Here is an 8,517-nt window from a genome sequence, read left to right as displayed (position 1 = left end):
CAATGCACATGTTGTCCATGTAGGGACAGATTCTATGTCAATTTGAACTTTGAAACCTATGTTAAAACTACAGCTATAAGCAATTCTTAAACAATTTATGATTCAAATACACAGGCTAGACATAGTGCATTTAATTCTCAGACCTTTAATCGACAAATCAAACATATGAGTCAAGTAAATACCATTCCAATCTGAAACTTATTGACGATATATATCGACTCGACTATACTAATTATAACACAGAACAAGCAGTCGACCAAACCAACAACACAAAATAAGGCATAAACTGTTCTTGACAATTTCGCATGATACAGGGGAAACCCAGGCATTATTGATTCGACTACATCTAACAAGTCGAAATACGTATATCGCTATACGTATTTAACATAAACAGAATAAACAATCGACCAAACAAAGGTTTATCGGAGATGGAGAATAACTGACAGTGAAAAACCCAGAAATAAACAAAACATGCCGAGCAAACTAAAACTAAAACAAACAACAAAATGAAATGACAAGAAAAAGGAAAACAGAATTACCTTAAAGGTTTAAAAAAAATCAGAAGGGCCCGTCTCGGATTTTGGTTCGACCTTTCTTGGGGTTGAACGGACTTTAATCGAAGTGTTCTCAACTGAGAACACTTCGATTAAGGTCCATTAGACCCTAATCTTCTGGTTCAAACGGACAAAAATCGGACTTAGGACTTCTAGGGTTCTTAAGGTAGATTTGGGATTCAGGTTTTCCTGGTTGGATTCGGACCAAACCAAACCTGGTTTGGTCATGAGGGAGGTCAGGGAGGGTGCCTGGCATGGATTTAGGGTGGTTTGGTGTAGGTCAAAGTCCGGCTCGAATCTTCAAATGAAGATTCGAGATGGTGGGGGAAGATTCGAGACCCACGGCTAGTGGATCTGTGTTCAGGGGGTCGAGGTGGTCCTAGGGTGTTAAGATGGTGGTCACCGGCGTCCTTGCCACCGGGTTTATGGTGAGGGGAAAGGGGGGCGGCACTAGGGTTCCGTGGGGTTTGGGTTTGGTGAGGAAGATGAGGGATGTGTGCTTGGATAGGGGGCGGGGTAGGAGATAAGGGCTTATATACGGGGTGGATGGTTTGATCTTGGCCGTTAGATCAATCGAGATCAACGGCCTGGATCCCAGGGTTAATCAAACGTTGTCGTTTGGTTTAGTATTGGGGTTGGGGTTGGTCCGGGTAACGGGTAACGGAGATGGGACGAGGGCCGTCAGATCGACCTGGTTTGAACGGCTGAGATGGGTTGTCCTTGAAACGACGTAGTTTTGGTGTCAAACTACGTCGTTTGGTGGCCTGGGAGATGGGTCTCTTGGACCGGTTCCCTTGGGCTGCTTTTGGGCCTCGAATTTAAAGAAAACCTGGCCCAATCCGATATTTGAACCAATTTGCACTCTTTTCTTTTATTTTCTAATTTAAAACACAACACCTAATTAAAGTGAAATTAAACACCCATTAATTAACACTTAACACAATTATAACACACATATTAAAATAGGTAAAATCATACCATGACAACAAATAGAATAAAAGATGCATTTTTTGTGATTTTCCTTTTAATAACCGAATCATGGTTTAGTTACACACGACATATATTTTTGTATTTTTGTTTGACAAAAATAAAAATGGACATGACCATAAATAACTACCAAAAATGCCACGTAAATTCCAAAAATTGTACAGCAAGACCATTTGTTATTATTTTTGATTTCTTTTGAAGTGATTGTCGCGTAAACAAAAATCACGTGCTCACAGCTGCCCCTCTTTGTCCGAAAACACGAAGAGTATTCGTGCAAAGATAAAGTGAGCGGATATGAGCGAATTTTGTCTATTGGAATACTCCGTGTGAAGCACTTTTTGAAATATTTGACCGAATCTTTGCTTCAAAGACTTCCTACATATCCTGGGCTAAATAGGAAGCAGGTCAATGTAGTTCGGGAAATTTTGGTAGCTGGGACTACCATGGGATTGCAATGCTTGCTGTTACTGCTGCTGCTGTTGCTGCTACTGCTTACCGACCGCCTTATTACAACCAAAGGAAATTGAAACTGAACTAACTATTTATGCCTGTCAACTGCTAGTTACAAGATTCCTATCTATAATTCTTTTGCAACTTGATCTTGGGTCTTAGCTGATTCTGCTTGTAGACCTCGATCCGAATCTTGATGCTTGTATGTTGTAGGCGCCTATTTATTTCTGCGATATTAAGTGAGACAGGATTGGCGGAACTCGGGACCTTGATCAAATTTGGAGTGATCCGCCCTTTGTTTGTTCCAATATCTCAGAACATCTTCTTTTTATCCTTTTCTTCTTTTCTTTATTCTGGATTGAGACTCATCCCGTAGGTCGTTTCGATCCATGTGCCTCGAGGTCAGACCTGCTGAGACAAACAAAACAAACGAACGAAATTTTTCTGCCCCAGTTTCACTAGGAAAATTTCGTGAATTAATCGCCATAATAACTTACAGAATATGATGGGGAATGGAAAACTCTAGTCTACAGAACGCAACTCAGGGATTGGAGTCCTAATGTTGCCATAAGGTAAAAATGCTCAGTTCAGGGTTGGAGCTCTAATGCTGGCTAAATGAAAAATGCTCAGTTCAGGGTTGGAGCCCTAATGCTGGCTAATAGAAAAATGCTCAGTTCAGGGTTGAAGCCCTAATGCTGGCTAATAGAAAAATGCCCAGTTCAGGGTTGGAGCCCTAATGCTGGCTAACAGAAAATGCTCAGTTCAGGGTTGGAGCCCTAATGCTGGCTAACAGAAAAATGCTCAGTTCAGGGTTGGAGCCCTAATGCTGGCTAACAGAAAAATGCTCAGTTCAGGGTTGGAGCCCTAATGCTGGCTAACAGAAAAATGCTCAGTTCAGGGTTGGAGCCCTAATGCTGGCTAAATAGAAAATGCTCAGTTCAGGGTTGGGGCCCTAATGCTGGCTAAATGGAAGATGCTCAGTTCAAGGTTGGATCCCTAATGCTGGCTAACAGAAAAATGCTCAGTTCAGGGTTGGAGACCTAATGCTGGCTAAACAGACAAATGCTCAGTTCAGGGTTGGAGCCCTAATGCTGGCTAAATGGAAAATGCTCAGTTCAGGGTTGGGGCTCTAATGCTGGCTAAATGGAAAATGCTCAGTTCAGGGTTGGAGCCCTAATGCTGGCTAACAGAAAAATGCTCAGTTCAGGGTTGGAGCCCTAATGCTGGCTAACAGAAAAAATGCTCAGTTCAGGGTTGGAGCCCTAATGCTGGCTAACAGAAAAATGCCCAGTTCAGGGTTGGAGCCCTAATTGGGAGGATTGCCAAGTTATGCTGGAAACTGTCCGGGTTATGTCGGAAAGATTCGTCGGGTTATGCCGGAAGGATTCATCGGGTTATGCCGGGAAGATTCATCGGGTTATGCCGGAAAGATTCATCGGGTTATGCCGGAAAAGGTCCACGGGTTACTCCGGGAAGATTCATCGGGTTATGCTGGGAAAAGGTAAGAATCCTCGGGTTATGCCGGGGAAGTCATCGGGTTATGCCGGAAAGATTCATCGGGTCATGCCGGGAAGATTCATCGGATCATGCCGGAAAGATTCATCGGATCATGCTGGAAAGATTCATCGGGTTATGCCGGAAAAGTTCCACGGGTTATGCCGGGAAGATTCATCGGGTTATGCCGGAAAGATTCATCGGGTTATGCCAGGAAAAGGTAAGAGTCCTCGGGTTATGCCGGGGATTTGGATAGAAAAAGCTCTTTGGGTTATGCCAGGGAGATCCGTGGTTTATACCGAGATAGTTGAGGAATGAGGTCCTATGCTACCATGATTTGCTTTTCTTTTGGGGATTTTCATTTTTCTTTCTTGTCTTCTTTATTTCTTTGGTTTTCCTTTATATATATATATATATATATATATATATATATATATATATATATATATATATATATATATATATATATATATATATATATATTTTATTTATTTATCAAAAATGCATGAAAGAATTCCGAGGAAACTTACTTTGGTCGTTTTCTTGCTGCAAAGCTGTTTCAACGCTCGCGCGCTTCATTTCTTTTGGGCTACACCTGCTTATTGCATGGTTGCTTTGGATTGCACCTGTCTTGATTTTCCTAAGCAAAGAAAAATTGTCAGTTTGAAAACGGTGGTTGATTCGGTGACCTTGATCGTTCCAATTGCTTGGTCTTGGACTAATTCCTGTTGAGAAACTTTGCCATTGATTGGATTCACAGGCGACCCGTTTTAAACTGATCAGGCCCGCATTTCCGGATTTGTGATGATTTGTTCGTGTAAGGCTTTGGTTCTTTCATCCCATTCTGCTTGGGGATTCTTTACAAGGCCAACTCAGTGGGGATTTTTATTGGGGAGACTCTGTGGGGATTTGTACAAGGCAGACTCGTTAGGGATTTGCGAGGACAGACTCTTTGGGGGATTTGTACAAGGGGAGACTGGGATTTTTACAAAGGGAGACCCTGTGGGGATTTGTCGGTTTTGGGTCAGGGATTTTGATCCTCAAACCTAAACTGCAGTGGTTAACCACGTGGGACTTAACCTTTCCAACTTTATTTTGCCTTCGTAGGCTTTTCTTTTCTTTCGAACGTCTTTACTTGGAAGCAAATCAACTACCATGGTCAGTCGGGATGGGACTGACGCACCACTAAGGCCGTGCATTTTCTTTGACTCTTGCCAGGCGGGAGCCTGTGAAGCCAGTCCTGCCACCTTTTCTTTGTAATTGTTACGGAATTAGAGTTAGATCGAAAGGGATTCAAAGAAAACTATGCAAAAGGAAAGCATATGAGTTTAAAGGGAAGCGTCCCTTTCGGGGGGAAAGAAGGACTTATCTGGACTGCATGCTGGCTTCAAACTGACATGACATGCCTTTTGGACTAGATTTCTGATCCGTATCAAACTCCAACTTCTCATGATCCTATTGATCTGTGTTTCCAAACTGGAGAACCTTTCCAGGACTTTCAGTGATGAAGTATCCTTTTTCCGGTCGACCACGCCCTTTGCGAGTTTTCGCTAATCGACCTCTCTCATTTTTTATTTCTCTGCTCTCATCGCCTCATGGTGCCCGAAGGTTTTCACCGATAAGACTCTCTCACTTTATTCTTCTTAATTTGATTTCTATCAGATTCCAACAATGATGTTTTCCACTTTTCTGTCTTTGCCGATTGATCAGAAGGACTTGGACAAGGTTTGGGGTGAAAAGAATTAGGATTGAACTACAACTTTGGAACCTTTTGGGCGGGATCATCGCCGAACCATTATAACTTCTGCCCCAGTTTCAACTTTTGGGGGACTTTTCGGATCTTTATTTTGGTGTGACTGAACCCCAGGGAGAGGTTGCCTACGTATCCTTTCGGAATCAAGTCAGACGTAGTTCAGGCAACTTTTGTTTTTGGATTTTCTTTTTGTTTTTCTGCTTTAACTTTGTTTTTAACTTCCTTTTCTTTTTCTCCTTTTCATTGTATCTTTTTATATATATATATATATATATATATATATATATATATATATTATATTTAAATTTTATTTTTTTTCTTCTAATTCTTTCTTCTTCTTCCCTTTTTTTTCTTTCTATTTGTCTCTTTCATTTCGATATCTCTTTTTCTTTCATTTTATTTTCAATAATACTTTCAGGTTCCAAAGAGGGTAAACAAAGAAGAGTAACCGGCTCAAATGGGTTTGCAAAAGGTTGATAGTGTTTGGGTAGCGAGAATGAAAGCCTTCGTCATCTCAAACTGTGCAAAGACATCGCCGGAGCGATCTAGACATAGTGCTGCATCTGCTTTCATAGCGGGGTCGGCGTCATTTCTTTCGACGTCGCCCAAATACAAATGCTCTTCTTGGCAATATTTTCCAATGACGTATGGACCCTTCTTTGTCGATACAATTGCTCGTGACAAACCGCAGTCATTAAGGTTAACATTCCGTACGGGTCTAAACCCATTTACTATCCTCAAACTCTGCTTTAGTGACAGATATTTTCCAAACCATGAACCAATTTTCTTTGGTTGTTCCTATTTTCTCAAATTCTTTATATTTCAAATTTTGACTCATTATTTGAAGTCTGACGGAGTTCTCGGGATCTGGGCACGAAGTCCACAGGCATGTCATATTATTTAAAGCTGCATCATCAGAATTGAAGAGAACTAAAAAAAAGAAAATATAGCAGATCTCTGAAAAAGAAAGTGAGCGATAAAACATGATTTCATTTCTTGGAATTTTGGGAAGATAAAAAAAAGGGTTGACATTCAGGAAATTAAAAACAGGAAACTAAAGAAAACATCTGAGTTACACCCTGAGGTAGCTCGTGGTGCAGAGAAAGTGGCAGGACAGGTCCATTAGGACTTCCGTTTGATCAAGAATGGCATAGCCTTCCGGTTTTGAAGCTTGGCGCTTGGTCCCATGTACGATACCTCAGCGGTGCTAGTGCCCTCTCCTGGCTGGACCATGTGTGTTTCGCATAGCTTTTCCCTCATCGCCTCACATATTCCCTCACTCTCTTCGAGCGGGAACACCTTATCATCTCCCTCTTTACTGTATTTTGGCTTCTGTGGTATGCGTCCAACAACCACTGGCTCGTTCAGCCGAGGTGGTTTGATCGTCCCCCATACCATATAGGCCTGCTTGGATACATCAGTTTTTCCCTTTTCTTGCTCCGGGGTTGCCTTGGGCTTCCTTTTTGTATTAGTAATAGCAATTATGGCCTTAAGTGTTGGATCAAATTCCTTGTCTTCACAAATCATCCCAATTATCGGCCCGTTGTTGTGGGCGGGCAGCGGATTATTGGTCACATTTGGGACATCCTCGTCTTTCAACACGATCTTCCTTGCTCTAACAAATTCTCTACAGCTTGTTTCAAAGTCCAACAGTTGTTGGTGTCGTGCCCTTCCGCCCCTGAATGGTATGCACACCTGACACCCTGCTGATATGATGGTGATCCCGGGTTCTGCCCGTTTGGTGGTATGGGCTGCAACAAATTCATCTGGACAAGCTTAGGGAATAGGGTGGAGTAGGGTTCACCGATTGGTGTATAGTTGGGTCTCCTGGGTGGTTCCCGAGGACGGAAATTATTCTGGGAAGGTCGAGGATTGTAGTGGTTTTGGTGAGGAGGCTGATTTCTGGGATGTGGAGCTTGGCCCCGATTGGCTGGGTGCGGCCGCTGGACGTAAGGCTGGGTGCTCATAACCATGTAGGGCTGAGGAGCATAGGTCACATTTTGGTGGGGGAAATAATGTTGCGGGGTTCTTTCTAAAGAACAAAGCCTGGGATTATGATATTCTCCTGCCTCTGATGCCGTCATGGATGTCTCTTCCTTTTTCTTCCCTCTTGCCATTCCTCCGGTCCCGCTTTGGATGGCTTGGGAGGTTGCCCTTATGGCTGCCTGACTCAAAATTCTACCCGTTTTCAGACCATTCTCCACCATCTCCCCAATCTTAATCGCTTCTGCGAAAGGCTTTCCCATGGCTGACATCATGTTTTGGAAATAGTCGGACTCTTGAGCCTGGAGGAAAGTAGTGACCATTTCTATCTCGTCCATGGGAGGTTTTACCCTTGACGCTTGCTCGCGCCATTTGATGGCGTATTCTCTGAAACTTTCCGAGGGTTTCTTCTTCAAGTTTGACAAGGCATTTCTATCCGGTGCGACGTCAAAGTTATATTGAAACTGCCCTACGAAATCTCTGGCAAGATCATCCCATATATGCCAACGAGATATGTCCTGGTCCATATACCACTCTGAGGCGATTCCTACCAGACTTTCCCCGAAGTATGCCATCAACAATTCTTTTTTGCCTCCGGCTCCCCGCAGTTGGTTGCAATACTTTTTGAGATGAGCAATGGGGTCGCCGTGCCCGTCATACTTCTCAAACTTTGGGGTTTTGAAACCCACGGGTAAGTGCATGTGAGGGAACATGCATAGATCGGTATAGGAGACACTCTTCTGCCCGCTTAAACCTTGCATGTTTTTCAAACTTTGCTCGAGGCTCCTCATCCTTTTCGCCATCTCATCTTGTCCAGCAGTTTTGGGGTTTTGATCCTGCCCAGGTGCAAACTCGTATTGAGTTTGTTGAGGATGAGTGCTGGGGGTGAACCGAGTTGGTTCCAGTGAGAAGGATGGTGCTTGAAAGGTGAATGAGGAAGATTCAAAATTGGGCCTGTGTGTAGTGGGTTGTGCCATGATTGGACAGGGTGGAGCAGTGAATATGCTTGTAGCGACATCCGTCGTTGACATCCAAGGGCAAGACTCAGAGGGTGATCCTGCGGAGTGGGCTGAAATGGCCGGGTACCCGAATGGGGTAGTTGGATAGCTTATGGGGATATTGGAAGTCCCACTTGTTATGTAGAACAACTCAGGGAACCCAGGGATTATACTCGATGGATCCTTTCCATTATTCCAGTCATCCAACATCTCCATCATGCGGAGCCTCAGGATTCTGTTTTCCTCAGCAGTTGCTGACTCGGAAGTCGGGACGGCCGAGATTGAACTCTCCTCAGAG

The sequence above is a fragment of the Nicotiana sylvestris genome, chromosome 2 (assembly GCF_000393655.2).
Source record: "Nicotiana sylvestris chromosome 2, ASM39365v2, whole genome shotgun sequence".
In the NCBI taxonomy this organism is placed as follows: domain Eukaryota; kingdom Viridiplantae; phylum Streptophyta; class Magnoliopsida; order Solanales; family Solanaceae; genus Nicotiana; species Nicotiana sylvestris.
Note: the sequence above shows the minus strand (reverse complement) of the source record.